This window comes from Protopterus annectens, chromosome 5.part0, assembly GCF_019279795.1.
Source record: "Protopterus annectens isolate FY-2018-M chromosome 5.part0, PAN1.0, whole genome shotgun sequence".
Classification (NCBI taxonomy): domain Eukaryota; kingdom Metazoa; phylum Chordata; order Ceratodontiformes; family Protopteridae; genus Protopterus; species Protopterus annectens.
Genome location: NC_056735.1, coordinates 1,302,329,637 through 1,302,350,088, shown reverse-complemented (window position 1 = coordinate 1,302,350,088; position 20,452 = coordinate 1,302,329,637). Strand labels below are relative to the sequence as shown.

General features: G+C 45.9%; 1 protein-coding gene across 1 annotated transcript in view; it reads left to right on the top strand.

Moving 5' to 3' along the window:
* CDC16 (cell division cycle 16) overlaps positions 1-20,452 on the top strand; it is a 786,728-nt gene that overhangs the window by 439,317 nt on the left and 326,959 nt on the right. The gene's annotated exons all lie outside the window — the stretch shown is intronic.

Sequence of the window (20,452 nt, the reverse complement as noted above, 5' to 3'; positions counted from 1 at the left end):
AAATCCTTCCTTTCCGGGGGGGGCGGGACATTCCTCATCATCATCCTCATCCTCCAGATCCACTACTTCTTTATTACTTGCTGTCCCAAGGAGTAATAAAACCAGTTCCTCCGTCGCAGGTGGGGAAGGGTTTTTATTCAAAGATGTTCCTATTGCCAAAGAAAGAAAATTCTATGAGACCAGTCCATATCTTTCTTTTCTAAACTTTATTTGTGAAATTTATATTCATGTCACTTCACAACCTGTTACCTCTTCTTCCTCTTTCAAGTTTCCTGGCAACACTAGACTTAAAAGATGCTTATTATTATATTCCTATTCATCCATACTTCAAATGCCTCTTAAAGTTGTGGATGTCTGGAACCCTGCCTTTCTCTTTGGACTATACACTGAACCAAGAGTGTTCACAAAGTGTCTAGCTCCAGTTATAGCTCATTGCAGGCTACAGGGTATCCACATTTTTCTGTATTTAGACAACTTGGTTGTATTTGCAAAGTCTTTTTTCAAAATGTCAGGAATCTCTCTCTTGGGTGAGAGATCTCTTGCACAAGTTGGGATTCCAAGAGAACTTTCAAAAGTCTTCCTTGACTGCCTCACACAGGACTATGTTCCTGGGATGTCAACTAGACACCTCAGTTCAAAGAACCTTCCATCCACAGGAAAAAATAGATCTTTATTTAGATCTATTTTTAAGGTTTTCTATGCATATTTTAATCAGTTCGAGGTAATACCTTAGGACTTTGGGTTTTTAAAGATACACCTGGCAAGACTTGACATGAGAAAGATACTGTGGTATCTGAAATGTCTTTAGTCCCAGAATCAACACCCTTTGTTTTTTCAAATTTCAGTGCTAGGTTTGTCAGAAGAGAAATTCTTTGTTGGAGACAACAGATATCCTTAAATCCAAGTTTCCCTTTCTCCCTCCCTGCTCCAAAGCAGTCATTAACCACAGATGTTTCAGACTTTACTTGGGGAGCAGTTACTGGAGGGATAAAAGTGCAAGGGTTGTGGGAAACCAAGGACAGACACAAGCACATAAATGTCAAAGATATGCATGGGCTGATCAAGGCTGTCAACTAAAAACAAAAAACTGAGGGACACTAGCCAGCAGTAATCCACAGTTTATTCAAAAGTTGTTTTTTTTTGTGAACAAGCTGTTGAATTGTATTTAAGAGCTGAGATGGCTTGATGTAATAGTTCTGAAGAAGTCCCTAGTAATTTTGGGACGAAAGCGCTTAACTTTTGAATAAAGTGTGGATTACTGTTGGCTGATGTCCCTCCGTTTTTTGGTTTTAGTTGGTATACTTGGTTCATGATTGTTAATGATCAAGGCAGTCAACTCTCTGAACCATCTTTGGTCCCCGGCACATCTTCAAGACATTACAGACAATACCATAGTCATCTGGTACTTCAACAAGCAAAGGAATAAGCACGTTGTACCCTTTTAACCATGTTAGCTTGGGATATACTTTCACAGCACAGTCTCACACTGCAGGCATACTACTTCTGTCAGAGCAAAATTGTGTGGCAGATAGGATGAGCAGGACCAGAGTTAGACCCTCACAAATCAAATCTAGCTCAGGGAGTCTTCTATGTATAGGGAGTGCCTCAAATAGACCTCTTTGCATCTTCTCTGAACAATTAACTGACAAGATTCCATTCCAGGACCGCATGCAAGAAGGCCTGGAAGATGGATGCCTTCTCTTTCCTTTCCTTGGACAGGAATCCTGTATGCTTTTCCACTCTTTCCACTAATATCCAGGATACTTCTGAAGATTCCGAAGAAATCCCCCAAGATCATTGTCGTGACTCCCTTCTGGCCCAGGGCAATTACCAGAGCCAGATCATGGTCAAGTGGGGTCCTAGGCAGGGTAATGGATCCGGCCCCCTCCTGCATCTTTGCCTTTCCTAGCATCCCTGCCCAGCAGCCATTCCTGTGTCTCATTATGTGCCTGTCTGTCTCTGTCACCATAAAATAATGTTCAATCCTGTCGGCGTGCGTGCTGCTTTCTTCTTTACTTCTACAGTGATTACAGATATTTGGATTTAATTTAAAACTTTTATTACAAATTTTATAGAAAAAACACTGATAGCCATTTGCTGAACAAACAGACTCATAATGAAAACAGACTTGATGTGAGCAACAGTAAACTTCTCTGCCCTTGAAACTAGCATTCATTGAAACTGTAAGGAAACCCACATTCATAGAAAATGCATCTGACCAATGGCGGTTTAAGTGTACCTTATGGGCTGTTTTTGAACTGTAGACCCCCTGCACACATTTTTAGGATCATGCTTAAATGTATGTGTTCTTTGACTCACCTTCCTGATTGTATTAAATTATGTTGTTGTCATTTAATGCAGCACCACTTGTTAGTGTGTTTTCATTTTTTTCCAGAAAGCAGTGGAACAAAATACATTAACTAATACTATCAAGGCTACCCACTTCAGAACATTTCAGCCATAATAGGCCATTCAAACTGCTGTCATTATAATCCAGCAATAACAGTCAATATGCACAATCTCTGCAGAAGTAAAAGTCATCTGAATAATTTCACATTAAATAGATCTATAACTAATGAAGAGGTTGCTGCTGGCAGACAACTTTGCATTTCAGTGCTTCGTTTAGAAATTCATTGCCCGCTGCCCTTGAAGAATAAAATTGCCTGTAACTTTACAAAAAAGTAGTATACTGGTGATGTGCAGAGGCTGGCAAACAGACAACAGATTCATAGTTAGCAGGCATTTAATCCAAAGGAGGACACACTCAAGAGTGTAGCACCCCCCCCCTTTTATGCTGCACAGTTGTGTCAACAACCAATTTACCTGGTGTTGGAAGAGAACCCACAGACTTTTTCAGCAAAGATTTGCTACCTGTTGCACCACAGACACTGAACAACACAACTGTGAAATTCTGTGACTGACATTGATAGACCATAATCTTCAGGAATTTACAATAAATGAATAGAAGGAGACCTGGCAATTGGTGTGGAGGTTTAAAGCACTTACTTGCCAGTTATCAAGGCTCAGGGTTTGACTCTTAGAAAAGTCACTTATCTAGAACAGTCCACGTAACTGGGACATTTTACACACACACACACCAACAAACACACACACACACCAACAAACACATACACACACACACACCAACAAACACATACCCACACCCTACCTGCTGCACATACTGTTTTGGCAGCTTCAGTTATGCATACATACCCAGTGCTTCATTTGCTGTATAAATCCCCAATTGTAATTAGCTAAGGTAATCTACCCATATAGCTAAAGCTGCAGTGCAATATGATAAACCTAGTACAGCTGTATACGTAAAACTTACCGTAATGGTAGATGTTTGAATTATCACTGCCACTCCTTCCGTACATCTCCTTTGTTTTTTGGTGTGTTTTTTTATGCCAGAGTGTGAGCATTTATTTTTTTTTGTTCCTGGCATTGTCCTTTCGGGGGTCAGCCTCCCTGTTAATGCTGACAAGAAAGCTCTGAAGGTTTTCGCACCCAGACTTGTCTTTTATTCTGCTCATCTTGAGTAGCTTGACAGTTTGGGCATGTTGTAGGTGCCCTGAAGCTTTGGAAGCTGGCCATCTGTTATATAGTTGGCGGGATATAACCCATATAGCTAAGACCACTGCAGCAGTAATCATTCGAACATCTACTGTTATGGTAAGTTTCATTTACACAGCAGTACTTTCCTCACTTCACGCTAAGTAGGATAAAATTGGTATAAAAAAATAAATGGCTATATTCTCCATTGACTACATGTATCATTTTTGAGTGAATCTTTATATTGTATTACTCATATAAAGTGTTCAATGAGGAAATGTGCATTTTACTTTCACTATGGAATTTTTGGTACATTTTTTCCCAGGCTTCCAATGAAAACGAGCAACACCAACCGGGGCTTTCTAAGTTAGCAAAATAAAATAAATCTGTATAACATCCAGAACAACAACACAAAATACAGTGATAAATAAGGTCAAAGAAAATATTTTGAAGTAAAAAAATGGGCCGGATTCACGAAGGCTTGCACGGAGTCTAAGAGTAGTGTAAGACTCCATGCAGCCTTCGCGATCCAGGAACAGCCCAAAGTCCGTGTAAGAGACAAGCTAAAACGTCTCTTACATGGAGTGGGCGTGGATAAGCTAATCACCTCACTTGCAGCTGAATAGCATGCAAATGAGGATGATTAGCGATCCAGGAAGCCCAGAACAGCCCGTGTAAGAGACGTTTTAGCTGCAGAAATGTACTCAGTTGACAACTGAGTACGTTTCTGCAAAAACCGCAATGGAGCCATGTCAGCTCCAAATAAAGGGTGCATATGTGTCAGGCAGCATGCCAATGGCCAAATATGTGGCCATTGGCAAGGTAACCTGATGCAAAAATATTAAAAATATAATTTTTTTTTTCGCAAACGGGCTGCGCTGTATAAAACATAAAAACGAAGGTTATAAACCCACAAATGTGGGTTTTATGCAATACATGGAATTTCAATGCAGGGTCCAGCAGACCAAAAACAACATGGCCACCGTGTAGTGGTTGCTAAGGGGGGAAGCTGAGTCTAAGAGATGTAACTAAGCATTAGTAGGCAATCTGATGCAAATGAGTGTTAGGATACTGAATTCCACTGTCACATAGCAAATGAGCACATTCTGAGTAGTGTAAGAGTTACAGAAGGGGGAGGAACAGAGTAGGAGATAGGTGACATCACAGGGGGGAATGGTAGAAAGAAATGCAGTTCATTGGAGGTCAGACTTACATGACAGATGTCAGACAGATATCATGGAAAGAGGTGTGCCACTAGATAAGCATGAGAAAGTCAAGAAATGGAAGGTGTACACTGTTGCCTACACCAAAGTTTCTTGCTGGGCGTGCATGCGCAAGTGTGCGCGCCATGAAGCGCGAGTAAGACAGTGTGCGCGCGTGTAAGGCAGACTGAGCATGTGGGAGCGTGTTGGTAGCTGTTTAACACTGTTTGCACGGGTGTGCGCGCGGGTAGGGCAGACTCGGCATGTAGAAGCCTGTTGGCAGAGCTGAAACACTGATTAAGTTGGTGTGCGCACGTTTTAACCCGAATAAGACGATTCTGAGCCGTGTAAGCATGTGTGCGCGCGTGTAAGCCACTGTGAGCATGTTTCTGCTGGTATACACGCTGCTCCCCCCTGAGGAAACAGAAAGGAAAAAGGAAGCAACATAATTAGTAGGAAGCTACCAGGGAATACTGCTGGAGCTAGCAGGTGAAAACAATTAGAAGCAGGCAATTACACAGGCAGAATAGTAGCTCAGCCCAACACTTAAAAATCTGCAAACAGCAGTGCAAGATGTTTCTCTCAAGAGACACTGCAAGACAGGAGTAAGCTATTAGAAGTGAAAACTGAAAAAGCTGAACTCAGAGCAGAAATGTTAGGGGCTGCCATAGCTGTCATAATGTAACATAGGCGACTTGCTGAGGGTGGTGACAATGCAGATGGTGCCAGACAACCCACAGTGAGGAGACGGAGAAGAGTGTACAGGCCCAGGGTCACCTACCACGGGTTACATGAGCTGGTGATAGTAGCGTGCTATAGAGTGGACAGAGACCTCCTGCAGCAAATAGTGGAGCTGTGCAGGCCACGCCTCACACACAGAACCAACAGAGGGGAACCCATCCCAGTGGAAACCAAGGTATGTGTTGGCCTAAGAATACTAGCAACAGCTACCTTCCAGAGACCATCTGGTGATATGATGGGGATATCACAGGCATCAGCTTCCAGGGTACTGCACCAGTTCCCGGATGCCATGTCAGCACATGTCGGTGATCATGTATATTTCCGCAATGCCCGTGAGGTATTGGTCAGCAATATGTGTCTCTTCCAGCAAATAGCGGAATACCCTGAGGTACTGGGTGCAATAGACTGCACGCACATACGCATCAAAGCACCAGCCGGTGAGCGGGGTAGGGCATACATTAACCGCAAGGGCTTCCCCTCCATCAACTGCCAGGTCGTGTGTGATGCCCAGGGCATAATAATGAATGTGTGTGCTGGCTGCCCTGGGAGCTACCATGATTCCCACATCTGGCATTTGACACAGCTGTACCAGACATTTGCCAATGGGGACATCCCGCACGGACACCTAGTGGGGGATGCAGGTTATGCACTGGAGCCGTGGCTGATGACACCCATCAGAAACGCACACACTCCTGAACAGGAACGCCTTAATGAGGCACACGCACAAACACGTAATGTAATAGAGCGTGTGTTTGGGCTGCTCAAGTCACGGTTCCGGTGTCTGGACACATCTGGTAGAGCCTTGCAGTACACACCAACTACATGTACCCAAATTGTCATGGTATGTGCTATGCTACATAATATTATCTTGCGAAAACAGCTGCAGCAGGACCAGCATAGGGCCGGGCCAAACAGCCCCCCACCATTGCCAAGGCCATCACAGGCAGAGCGTGACTCGGAGGAGGAACAACCTGAGCCTGCCCCAGTAGGCAGAAGGAGGCGTGCCCAGTATGCCCTGGCCTTGGCAAAGAGGCAACGCATAGCACATACACTGGCTCAGTAGGAACCCTGGGAATGATACCCCTCTGACTCACTCAGATAATAACAGGGATGCCTAAAATGACATGACCTGCTCACAAACATGTACAGGGAGTGTAATATGTGCATCTGACAGAGGCAGCCCTGCAGCACCACCTGAGGCATGAATGCCATGTGTTAAGTAATGTAACACCATGTACTATATGCACACCTGAGGACCCTGACTAACATCCTACCCTCACCAAGCATCATGCCACAATATGACAATGAGATGATCAAGTGCAATAATTGACTGAGGTATCGCAGTTAGTCAAAGGGGATCCAATGTGTGCCAGCCTGGGATGACATGCTGAGCATGACATGATGCTCCACCTGCTAGGACTGGCGTGCACCTATCAGTGCAGGCCGTATGGATACTGGCAAAGGCTGTTGTTACCCACAGCGTGCCCTGAATAGGTAAGGCTCAAAACACAAACCTACCTCCATAGGTATCAGAAGGGATAAGAATAAGATAAGGGATAAGTCGAAACAGCAAGATGCATGCAGTCTAAACTCACCCAGTATGGAGAATGTTGATATCTGTGCTGTAACAGAAAACTGAGTCAAGGCTCACAACAGCACCCTAACACTACCAGGTTACACCTCATACTGTGCTGTACAGCCTCAAAACATGGAACAAGCTAAAAAAGGAGGGTGACTAGCAATAATTGTCAAGGATAACCACACCCCCATGTTGGTACCACAACAAGAAGCAGCATGGACTAGCCATGGTCAAGTAACAGTGGCTAAAACTGCCCCCCAGTTTATAGCCTGCTACAGACTACTGTCCCAACACCAGGAACTGCACCTGGCCTATGCTGGAATACATGAATATATCAAGTCCTCCAAACCACATTATATTGGGTGACTGAAAATACCCAGACATAGACTGGGAGCATTATACTAGCTCCAACATTGTAGGACAAAAGTTCATAGAATCCATAAACCAAAATGCCCAGGAACAACGTACCACTCCCACAAGAGGGGTAAGCATACTGGATGTGATAATCAGCAACATGGGTACTGGATGGCAAGACGAGAAGTGTATTGCTCACTGGTAAAACCAGACCATAGAGTAATCACACTGGATATACAAATCCTGACCACAGACCCTGGCCAGAAAACCACAGTGAAAAACATGTGTAAAGCAATATTTGCACTCCTCCAAACCGATGTGGAATCCATTAAAGGTCCTGTGCAGGTGCAAAATATGGGCCACACCTCAGAACCTGTAATACAGCCATTCCATGAACACTGCCAGGAATGCTTGGATTATGCAATCCTAAATTAAAACAAGACACAATGCCATACACGCAGGCATCTGGCATGGTAGACACCAGCCATAACCAAACCATGCAAGAGAATGAGGAAGCTACTACATGATAGAGCAAACATAAACAATGAAGTAATCACTGATCAGTAGTATGGCAATAAAATATGTCCACACATACAATCCACTAAGGCCAGCCACAACAAGTTGAATCTGTGAATCTTGAGGCAATGTTACACCTGCCCCAAGTACACAGACAACCCCCAACTCTCCCCAAGAAAGACAAATATATGTGAGAGATGCAACCATCTATCCAAACTGGAGGCTGAGCTCCCTCAACTCAGTACTCCCAAAACTAGTCAGGAGGAGAAGGTAACCACACACACACCACAAACACAGTCCCACATAGACCTATCACAACTGCAAACCAAAGACATAAACACAGAAAAACATTCCCGGAGGCACAAATTACAAACACAGCACACCAACAGAGGCCTCTAAAGCAGACACCCAATCAAACAACTTCCAAACATAGCACATGCAACACATAGTACACAAAGCTGGTGTGCCAAACAGTCACAGGCCAGAAGAAGAAACAACATGCCTGATACAGTTGTAATAGGTGACTCCATAGCGAGACACACTGCTGTCCCGCACACCAGACTGAACAAGGGAAAGGGTACAGTAAGCTGCCTGTAGGCTGCCACAATACGCCACATAACACAAGTATGCAGGTCACCCCAAAGCAAGTAGAAATATGATGCAGTCATAGTCCATGCTGGTGTGAATGACCTGAGATGTACCTCCCTAGACTACATGAAAAGAGACATAGATGAGCTCTCTGATTATGTAGTCCAGGCTGGTATGACACTCACCGTTTGCAGCATCCTACCTTTATCAAGAATAATGCCACAGTACAAACACGGAATGATCAGTCATAGCAAGTGGCACACTTACTGGTGTCATTCCAAGGGGATCCAATGTCTGTCTGCTTGGGATGTCATGCTTGACAAGCCACGCAGCTGTTCCTGGGATGGCTTGCACCTGTTACCCCTGGGCGTCTGGATATTGGATAAGGCTTTTGCCACCTCCATAGAGCCTTTTGTAGGCAAGGCTGAAAAGACTAACCCACCACCCTAGAAAACATAAGTGGAAAGAAACATAAGGGTAATGCTGACCAATGCCAGATATGTAAACCCCAGTATGCATGCTCCCGAGGCCATCCCCAGTATGGAGAACATCGATGTCTGTGCAGTGACAGAAACCTGCTGCAAGCCTCCTGACAGCACACCAGCACTACCAGGTTATGCCACATATCATGTGTCATGGCCCCAAAACCTGGAACAAAACATAAAAGGAGGGTGAGTATCCATATTCAGCACAGACACCCATACGTCCAGGTAACTGACAATGCACAAGGCATTGGAGTCCACCCATGTGCAACTAACTGTAGGCAAGACTGCTGTACAGTCTGTAGCATGCTGCAGACCACACTCTCACACACAGGAACCCCACCCAGCCGTCCTGAAGACACTGGACAGTATGAATGTTCCACCAAATACCAAACAAGGTACCACAAATTACCACATAGGTGGTAAACCATTATGTATGGAAGGAGTAATCAGGGACCTAGGGACACAAGTGGACAGTAACCTGTTATGTGACACTCACATTGCCAATGTGGCTAGGAAGACTGTCTACATTGGCCACCGTATCATGAAAGGATTCACATCTACGTCAACAGAGGTCATTGTGCCCCTATACTGTTCTCTTATCACACCCATAATCTAGTACAATGCCTCATATGAGATGTACCTTACCTGACACCTGCAGCAGTTAGAAAGACCTCAAAGGTACCTCACCAAGAGGATAAAGGGTCTCAAATATATGTCATATGCTACCTGGCTGTAGACACCCCAGCTGAATGCAGTCACATACTGCCTACACAGAGGCATTGCATGCCTGTTGTACAAGGCCATGCCCAACACAGGAGTAATGGACATGCTCCACCCCAGAAAACTCAAAGCCATCAGAGCTGTGAGAGTGAGAGATGTCAACCTCAACAAATAATGAAATAGGATGTGCTGGAGGGACAGATACATAATCCAGAGGCTCCCCACACCCTGGACCAGAATCCCACTCCATGTTAGGCAGAGCCCCTCACTGACACTCTTCAACAGGAATCTTGCCAAGTGGATAGATGATTGTAGAGTTACACTGGGGGTCTTCACTGTGTCATGTCCAGACAGAGGCACAGCAAAGCAAATCATAAATGGCCATAATATTCACATAGCAAGGGGTGGCAAAGCCACACACACTCTGGCTAGGCTAACAAATGCCCTAGGGTGGATAGCCTAGTATGAACCTATGAACCTATGAAGATACAAATTGTACAGGACACTAAGGATAATCCCAAGGCTTTCACAACTGATGGTAGGAACCGTGTTGGGAATTCACAGATATGCTCTGAATCACACAAATATCACAAACAACATACCAAACACACACACATATTGCCAACATACATCCGGACAGGTGCAGTGCAAACCCCAGAATGCAAAATATCTATCCCAGCAGACTGCTGGCCCCTGACATTGCAGATGCTGAGGTAACAGCCAGCATCTACAAAGCAAAACACACAGCAGCAATGGTATGAGATGGTGTCCTGGGCTGAGTCCAACATGGACTCCAAGATGAATGGAATGCCAAATCACACTACTGCTCAATGTCAGCCTTACCACAGGATATGTACCCAAAGAGCAGTGTACAACAACAGTGGTCCTTCTCAACAAAGGTGTTGCCTGAATGGATACTGAAAACTACCACCCCAGAATCCTGAGAAGCTCAGTCTGCACAGCTATGGAAAGGATCAGCATGTACCGCAGACATAAAGATATTGGGGACCTACTGACACCGGACCCTACCCAGTATGGCTTTCTTAAGTGCAGATCCTGCCCCTAAACATGCTTGACTCAATTGAAACAGTCATTAAGGTCATTGATGAGGGCAATGTGGTCCACACAGCATAGCTGGACCTTGCAAAGGCTTCTATACAATACCCTACGTGTTCATTATAGATAAGCTCACCAGCTTTAATATAAACCCTTATGTCAGTAGAGGGGTTGCAAACCAGACCAAGGACAGAACAGACATGGTCAGACATGCTGCAGCCATGTTAGACTACAAACCAGATATAACTGGCATCCCACAAGGCTTGGTCCTGGGATCTTCCTCGTCTGGTATATATGTCCCATAGGTACAGGCTAACATGGAAGGACTGTGTCTGAACATGTTTGCAGAGGACTACAAACTGCTCACCATATATGATCCACCAGCTGACACAAGCATCCCACAAAAGGGCCACATAGAAACAGACAACTGGTGTCATAGCCATGTCAGCAAGCTAATTGCAGAAAAGTGTATAGTCAACCCCGTGGATATACAGTAAGTGCCCACCAATTACCACATAGGTGTTAACCCATTACATACTTAACATGTAATGAGAGACCTGGGGACACAAGGTGATAGATATCCTGCATTGGACAAACATGTGCTGTAGTGTTTACAGAAACATACCATATACCCACCTAATCATGAAGGTTGTCAGATCTAGATAAGGGGAGGTCATTGTGGCTTTGCAGTCATCCTTCATCAGCGTTACAATTGACTACAATAGCCCATGTGGGATGTACCTCAGCAGACACCTCCATCAACCGTAAAGTCCCCAACAGTACCTCACCAGGAGTATCAAAGAGCTTGCACAGATGCCATGTGTTGCCTGTGTTGCTGGTATCAATAAACATGCTGCACCTTGTACAATCTGAATGGCAGTGAGCTATGCACATGAGAGACCTGAACCCCAGCACTGACGTACATAGGACAAGCTGTACTGCATGATCCATAACACAGAAGCCACCCTCACCCATGAGTAAACTCCCAGTACAGGCTACCCATAGAGTCACTTATCGATTTTCCTCAATAGGAATCTTGATGAGTGGATGGGAGATGGTAGCTTTATCCTGTGTATCACTGTCATGTCACAGGTAGACAGAGGCACAGTATACTAACCATGACATATGTCATGGCAAACTCCACTTACAATGTGTGTCGAAGGACAAACACACTCTCCGACTAGCATTAGAAATGGACTAGGGCACATCGCTAGTGTTTGCAAATGTACACCTATGTTGTGGAATACACTACCAATGTTGGACAAGCCTGGTTTAAGTAGTTCATATCTGAACATAATGCAACATGGTCAGATGTACACAACTGGCCCCTAACCAGGCTGTTGTGCTCACTATGGACATGTAAAGCAGTGATAGCACTAAAGCCCAGGATACTGTCTACCACAGTCAAAGTACTGAACCAGTACACTATACAGTACTACAGTGTTAGGTCAGTATGAAAGGATGTTGACAACTGTATGCAAAGTATCCCATGCAAACCCTGCAGGCACAATATAATCCTGTTGTGTTCACACACAAAGCAGTTGTACAGTAACTACACAACATGACACACAACACACAACCATAAACGGGAGATATTTGTTGAAGTTCACACTCATCCACAAATGTGGTGGGCTGCAGAGTTCAACATATGGAATGCTCACACTGGGCATGCTCACACACACTGATAAATGAGACGTATGTCAGACAACATGCCATGGGAAGGCTGAACTGGGCATGCTCACACACTTAGGCCAAATCTCAGTTTAGCAGTTGGCCACACATATCTGGTATTTTTACGTGTTATTCCAGGAACCAACCACATTACAGCAGTCTGCCCAGTGCACACAGTTAAATGACTACAGAGACATATGTGATATAGTGGATCCCTCCCATATGCAAACATCTTCCACAGATACACAAGTTGTTCATACAAACAGGGAATGCTATGGCAATAAAGACGTGCAAACAGTCTATCAGCAACAAATAATGTGCATTTGACAATTAAACATATGGGTGTAGAGGTCAACACTAGGCTGTTTGCCCTAGGGAATGACAGATTAGCCAGAGTGTGCTTGGCGTCTGCCTCCCCACAGGATGCACATTCCCCTTTCTAAACACCGATGATGTCAGCACCCTATAAGTACAGCAGGAGAAAAGAAACCTCCCAGTAATGCGAATAGCGCGCTCCTCTAATGCGTCCGTCTCAAGTGTCATAACATAGTTAGGCAGGGGTTTGAATCCTGCAAATGCTCAGTGTGTGTGTGTGGGTGTGTGTGAGTGGGGTTGGTGTGTGTGCAAGTCTGTGGGAGAGAAATGTCCCTTTTGGCAACTGGGAAAACACACTACAGGATGCACATTCCCCTTTCTAAACACATATGATGTCAGCAGTCTATAAGTATAGCAGGAGAAGGGAAACCTCCCAGTAATGCGAATAGCGCGCTCCACTAATGCGTCCGTCTCAAGTGTCATAACATAGTTAGGTAGGGGTTTGAATCCTGCAAATGGCAAGTGTGTGTGTTTGGCTGAGGGGGGTTAGTGTGTGTGTGCAATTGTGTGTGAGGGAAATGTCCCTTTTGGCAACTAGGACAACAGACTACAGAATGCACATTCCCCTTTCTAAACACTGATGATGTCAGCACTCTATAAGTATAGCAGGAGAAGGGAAACCTCCCAGTAATGCGAATAGCGTGCCCTGCTAATGCGTCCATCTCAGGTGTCATACCATAGTTAGGTAGGGGTTTGAATCCTGCAAATGGCAAGTGTGTGTGTTTGGCTGAGGGGGGTTAGTGTATGTGCAATTGTGTGTGAGGGAAATGTCCCTTTTGGCATCTAGGAGAACAGACTTACAGGATGCACATTCCCCTTTCTAAACACTGATGATGTCAGCACTCTATAAGTATAGCAGGAGAAGGGAAACCTCCCAGTAATGCGAATAGTGCGCTCTGCTAATGCGTCCGTCTCAAGTGTCATAACATAGTTAGGTAGGGGTTTGAATCCTGCAAATGGCAAGTGTGTGTGTTTGGCTGAGGGGGTTAGTGTGTGTGTGTGAGGGAAATGTCCCTTTTGGCAACTAGGAGAACAGACTACAGGATGCACATTCCCCTTTCTAAACACTGATGATGTCAGCACTCTATAAGTATAGCAGGAGAAGGCAAACCTCCCAGTAATGCGAATAGCGCGCTCCGCTAATGCGTCCGTCTCAAGTGTCATAACATAGTTAGGTAGGGGTTTGAATCCTGCAAATGGCAAGTGTGTGTGTTTGGCTGAAGGGGGTTAGTGTGTGTGAGGGAAATGTCCCTTTTGGCAACTAGGAGAACAGACTACAGGATGCACATTCCCCTTTCTAAACACTGATGATGTCAGCGCCCTATAAGTACAGCAAGAGAAGGGAAACCTCCCAGTAATCCGAATAGCATGCTCTGCTAATGCGTCCGTCTCGAGTGTCATAACATAGTCAGATAGGGGTTTGAATCCTGCAAATGGCAAGTGTGTGTTTTTGGCTGAGGAGGGTTAGTGTGTGAGGGAAATGTCCCTTTTGGCAACTAGGAGAATAGACTACAGGATGCACATTCCCCTTTCTACACACTGATGATGTCAGCACCCTATAAGTACAGCAAGAGAAGGGAAACCTCCCAGTAATGCGAATAGCGCGCTCTGCTAATGCGTCCGTCTCGAGTGTCATAACATAGTTAGATAGGGATTTGAATCCTGCAAATGGCAAGTGTGTGTGTTTGGCTGAGGGGGGTTAGTGTGTGTGAGGGAAATGTCCCTTTTGGCAACTAGGAGAACAGACTACAGGATGCACATTCCCCTTTCTAAACACTGATGATGTCAGCACCCTACAAGTACAGCAGGAGAAGGTATGTGGCATGGACAATGACTGAGTCATATGTGTCCATGACTCTGACTGACCTGTATGCTTGTGTTATGTGGTGGACCATAGTGCCCCACAGGCATATCACTGTGACCTTCACCTTGTCCAGCCTGGTGAGCGTGACCATACTGTACCGGACAATAAAGGTAGCTAACACAACTGTGGCAGGTATGTTGTCTAGCCGTACAGGCTGTGACTGGCACACAGGATTTGTGTGCTATGTGTTATGTGTGATGTGTTCAGGCATAACGTATGCCTGTGTGCCAGCTGCAGAGGTGTGTGCCGCACAGGCAGGATGCTATTCTAAGGCTCCACGAATGGCCCAGTGTGTTCACGTGCTTGTATTGCTGTCAGTGTAGGTCTACATCAGACTGGTATTGTAGTCACTGTAGTATTGAATGCCACCTGACAGGTTATGCCAGTACTGGGTTCAGAGTGCTTAGTCCCCAGTTTGGCTATGTGGTTCCATCTCATACATGTGTTGTACGTCCATGTGTAGGGGAGAGGGTTGACTGTGTACATGTGGCAGCTGTGACATTGCCACATGACCCACATATTCCACAACTGTAGCATAGAGGTGACTGACAACTGACCTTTGAACATGCTACTATAGTATTGTGATTGCCACGGTGATTAACAGCACATAAGGCTAATGGGGAACTAGGTACATAGGTTCATAGGTTCATAGCGTCATACTAGGCAATCTGCCCTAAGGCATTTAAGAACCTAGCCAGAATGTGTTTGGCTGTCGCCATCCAATGTAAATATATCTTGCCATGCCCTTTTCCGAGGTTAGTATACTGTGCCTCTGTCTAACAGTGACACAGAAGTGATACCCGGGGTAAACCTACAATGTCCCATCCACTCATCAAGATTCCTCTTGAAGAGAGTCAGTGAGGGACTCTTCCTAACCTGGACTGGGATTTTATTCCAGAGTGAAGTGAGCCTCTGGGTTATGAATCTGTCTCTCCAGCATGTCCTATTTATTTCAGTGCTGAGGCTCAGGTCTCTCAAGCGTGTATCCTGATGGGATTTGGATATTCTCAGGTGCAGCATGCCCATTAATTCCGGGTTCGACATGGTGTTATACATTAGGCACAGATCGCCTCTGAACAGGCGGTATGCCACTGAGTAGAGCTGGGGTTTATTTAACCGGTCAGCATATGGCATCTGTTTGAGCCCTTTGATCCTCTTGGTGAGGTACTTGTTGGGTCTTTCCAGTTGCTGCAGGTGTCTGGTAAGGTACATCCCGACAGGGGGATTGTACTCAATTATGGGCCTGATGAGGGATGAGTAAAGAGGCACAATGTCCTCCCCTGATGTAGATGTGAATCCCTTCATGAAGGGGTGGGCTATATACAATGTCTTTCTAACCACTTTGGCCACGTGGTTGTCAAATGAGAGATTGCTATCAACTTGGGTCCCTAATTACTTCTTCTGTACATAATGGAGTACCAGAGTACCACCTATGTGGTACTTTGTGGGCACTTTGTTTTTGCCAGAGGGGATGACTATACACACTTTTGCATTCAGCTGGAGGCCATGGCTCTGGCACAAGTTGTCTGTTTCTATGATGCCCCTTTGGAAGATGCTTGTGTCGGCTGGAGAGTCGATTATGGCGGCCAGTTTGCAGTCATCTGCATATTTGGTCAGCCACAGTCCTTCCGTTTTGGCCTGTACCTCCGATAAATATATACCAAACAAGAGAGGTCCCAGGACTGAGCCTTGTGGGACACAACTCGTAACTGGTTTGGAGTCTGGCATGGCTCCAGCAATTCTAACCATGTGGGTTCTGTCCTTGAGCCAGTGTGCAATCCATCTAGTGACATAGGGGCTTATATTTAAGCTGGTGAGCTTCTCTAGAATGCCCGAGTGGGGTATTGTTTTGAAGGCTTTTGCGAGGTCCAGGTAGGCTGTGTGAACCACCTTCCCTCGTCAATGGCCTTGGTGACTGTTTCAAAGAAATCAACCAGGTTTGAGAGGCAGGATCTGCCCTTAACAAAGCCAAACTGGGTATGAACCAGTGTCTGTAGGTCCGCAATATCTATATCTATGTGGTCCATGATGATCCTTTCCATAGCTCTGCAGACCAAGCTAGTGTGGCTTATGGGGTGATAGTGTCCAGGATCCGTTGAGGCACCACCTTTCTGTAGAGGGACCACTGTTGCTGTACGCCACACTTTGGACACATATCCTGTAGTAAGGCTGGGATTGAACAGTAGGTTTATGTTTGGTAGTAGCGTCTTGGTGGTCATGTAGGACACAGCCGGGACACTGTCTCGTCCCATTGATGCAGTGTGTATTGCTTTTGAGAGGTTGGCTCTTACCTGAGCATCTGAGATGTCAGGGGGGCAGCACTCTGCTGGGATACATATTTGCCCTTTCAGTGTGGAGGGGGGTGAGAAGTTTGCACTGAACCTGTCAGCTAGAATGTTGGCAATGTCTGTGGGTTTGGTGTTTCTATTGACATTTTGGACTACCTCTGAGCATATCTGGGAATTACCACCCATGTTCCTAACATAACTAAAGAAAGCCTTGTGATTATCCTTAGTGTCCTGTGCAATTTCTGTCGAAGCTGGCCCTAGACAATCTTATGAGTGCCTGTAGTTATTTGCCAATACTGATCAGTGATGCCTTCCCTATTTGTGAATTTGCTGTATCATTTGGTAGCTTCCTCCTTCTATTGTGTAGTTTGTTTATGGCTGGGGTCGACCAGACAGGACGTCTGCCTTTGGAGGATTGGGTCTTGGTTTTATTCGGGATCACATGATCCATGCATTTCTGAAGGCGTCCATAGAATGCGTTTATAGAGGAATCTGCGGTCTGGTCTGTAGTTTCCACAGGCCCTGGGGCTTTGAAGGATTCCACCTCAGTTTTGAGGAGTGTGAATTTGCTTTAGAGAAGTTGTTCACTGTGGTGTTCTGGGCAGGGGGTGGGGTCGGGATGTGAATATCCAGTGAGATTAGTTTATGGTCCGATCTTACCAGTGAGGGATACACTTCTGGTCTGGAGCATAGAGTCCCCATGTTGGTGATGATCAGGTCCAGTATGTTTCCCCTTCTTGTGGGAGTGGTAACAAGTTGTTCCATAGCATTTGAGCTCATATATTCTAGGAATCTTTGGCCTAGGGTGTTGGAGCTAAAGTATTGCTCCCAGTCCATGTTTGGGTAGTTGACGTCGCCCAATATAATGGTGTTTGGAGAGACCTTCATATTTCCACTGTTCACAGGACGGCTGAGTGCAGTTCTTGGGTTTGGGAGGGTGGTCTGTAGCAGGCTATAACCTGGAAGGCAGTTTCACCCATTGTTAGTTGCACATGGATAGTCTCTGATGCTTGGTGCTTTGCCACCAACCTGGAGGTGTGGGTATCTTTGATGAATATCAGTACTCCCCCTCCATTTGTGGTTCGTTCCAAGTTTTGGGGCTGAAAAGCATGGTATGAGGTTAAACCTGGTAGTGCTGGTGTGCTCTCAGTAGCCCTGAACCAGGCATCTGTTACTGCACAGATATCGATGTTGTTCTCCATGCCAAGGAGAGTTTCGGGTGCATGCATCTTGAGGTTTAGACTTCTGGCATTGGGTAGCATTACTCTTAGTTTCTTATCCCTTGTGATACCTATGAAGGTGGGTTTGTCATTTGAGCCTTGCCTAACATAGGCAGTATGGGGGTAGCAAGAGTCTTTGCCAATATCTGAAAGCCCAGGGGTGACAGGTGCAGGCCGTCCCTAGCGAAGCTGGTGGTTCAACAGAAGATGAATATGTGAAGGTGTAGTGCCTGTGATTAGTTAGCAGTAGCATATATGACTGCTCACGTGGTCACATGCCAGGTAAGTCATATGCACTGTGTCACAGGCAATATACATGTGAACAGGACAAACAGTGACATTCTGTCAAGTGAGACATGGACATACATATAGTAAGCTATGCAGATGGCACTAGGAGTCCACAGAAGCTCTATAACTATGCATTGCAGGTGTGATCAGTATTCCAGGGTAATTGCAAGCAAACATGCATGCAAACAAAGCTACAGTAAACAGGGCTGCATGTAGTCCATTGTACAACAAACAAGCTGTACCACTTCCAGTAGGTAACACTGCAAATATGCAGGCACTATGCACATGTACATGGAAATACACGGGTCAGATGGCTAGGGTCCAGTCTCAGCGCACACAAGTGTACAGACCATGTACTGTCAGGATGTACAATAACTGGATGGAAACCCATGTGCTCATACCTGCAGTAATACACATGTCAAATAACAGACACTGAGCCTTCACTCAGTGGTTCCATACTTAGTAGGATGTATGCTACCTGGCCTGCCACCACAGTATCCCTGACATATATGGGGACTCTCCCTCCTGTGACAGTTAGTTTTGTGTGTTGGGGCTGTCTAGCATGGTATGAGATGTGAGCTTGCAGTGCTAAGATGCTCCTGTGTGTCCTGTACCAGTCGTGTAGTACTGCACACATATCAACATCCTCAAACATACGCATTGCAGAGTCCAGTGTGGGCAACATGCCACTTGCAGTTTACATGTCCATCATTGCGTATTACTACATTCATTACCTTATCCCCTGTGCTACCTATGTATGTAGCCTTCTGTTGACATCATTACCACCAGTATGCCAACATGTGCAGATGATACACTATGGTACTTACCATGGGTGTAGACAACAGTACATGACAATCACACCCTTACTGCATCAGGCATGCTGTGTTATACCCACAATTATTTCAACACACAGTACTGTTAACAACATGATACTATTACTACACATCTATGTGGTCACCCTGTGCATCAGCAACATGTTAACCTGTACCTGCACAGTTGTTACAGATTGCAGGAGGTAGCACAGTTTCATCATATGCACAGGGTGTGAACTTGGTATGCCTGAGTCAGCCACCAATACCACCGATTGACATGTATGTGTTGTATGTGTGTTGGTGAGGGACAGCAGTAGAAGGTGGGGCAATGTTGATGCAGTGTGTGCGTGTATGCGGTAGCCCTAGGTGTTGTCAATTCGCATGTGTGTATGGATGCACACAGTTCCACCTCATGGCTGCCATATACTGGTGTTTGTGGACAGCCACAGACTGTACCTGCCAGGTCATACAGATCAGTGTCTCTGGCCACGGACACGGTACCTGTGCCTTGCAGGGGTGCTACGGACCGTATCCGGTACCAACCCAGACTGGGTACTGTCATCAGAAGCAGGTGTTCGTTGACTGGACACAGATCCCTGTCGGGCCTGGCCAGAGCCACGTGCGCGTGGTCTCCTGGGGCGGTCTGATGACAGCACAGACCCAGCATTGCTGGGGCTGCTGCTGGCACTACGGGGGCGGCCGCGGCCCTGTTGTCCGCGACGACTGCCAGCTGCTGCTGTTGCTGGCATACTGCCACGTCGACGCCTCAACCGCCCACCATCGCCCTGGCTCATGGACATGTAGTTGTGGAACCGGTCTAATATGTCCCCACAACGTCTGTCTATGACATCGGTGAAATCACGGATGGCAGCCGCAATGTCACGCATACTGTCAGTCATGGCTGTGCGACATGCTGTCAGCTCCCTCAGACCCTGTCTGGTGTACCGTTCCATACGTGACTGTGCCTGCATGACAGCCCGAAACATAGCTGAGGTTGTAAGACCTCTGTGGGCATGTCTGACAGGGGCAGTACGCCCACGGATGCTCCCACGAGAACCCCTGGACATCTGTCTGTGTGGTACCATCTCTGGGCCATGCCCATGGCTGCTGTGTGGGGAGGCATGTGCCACAGATACCACAT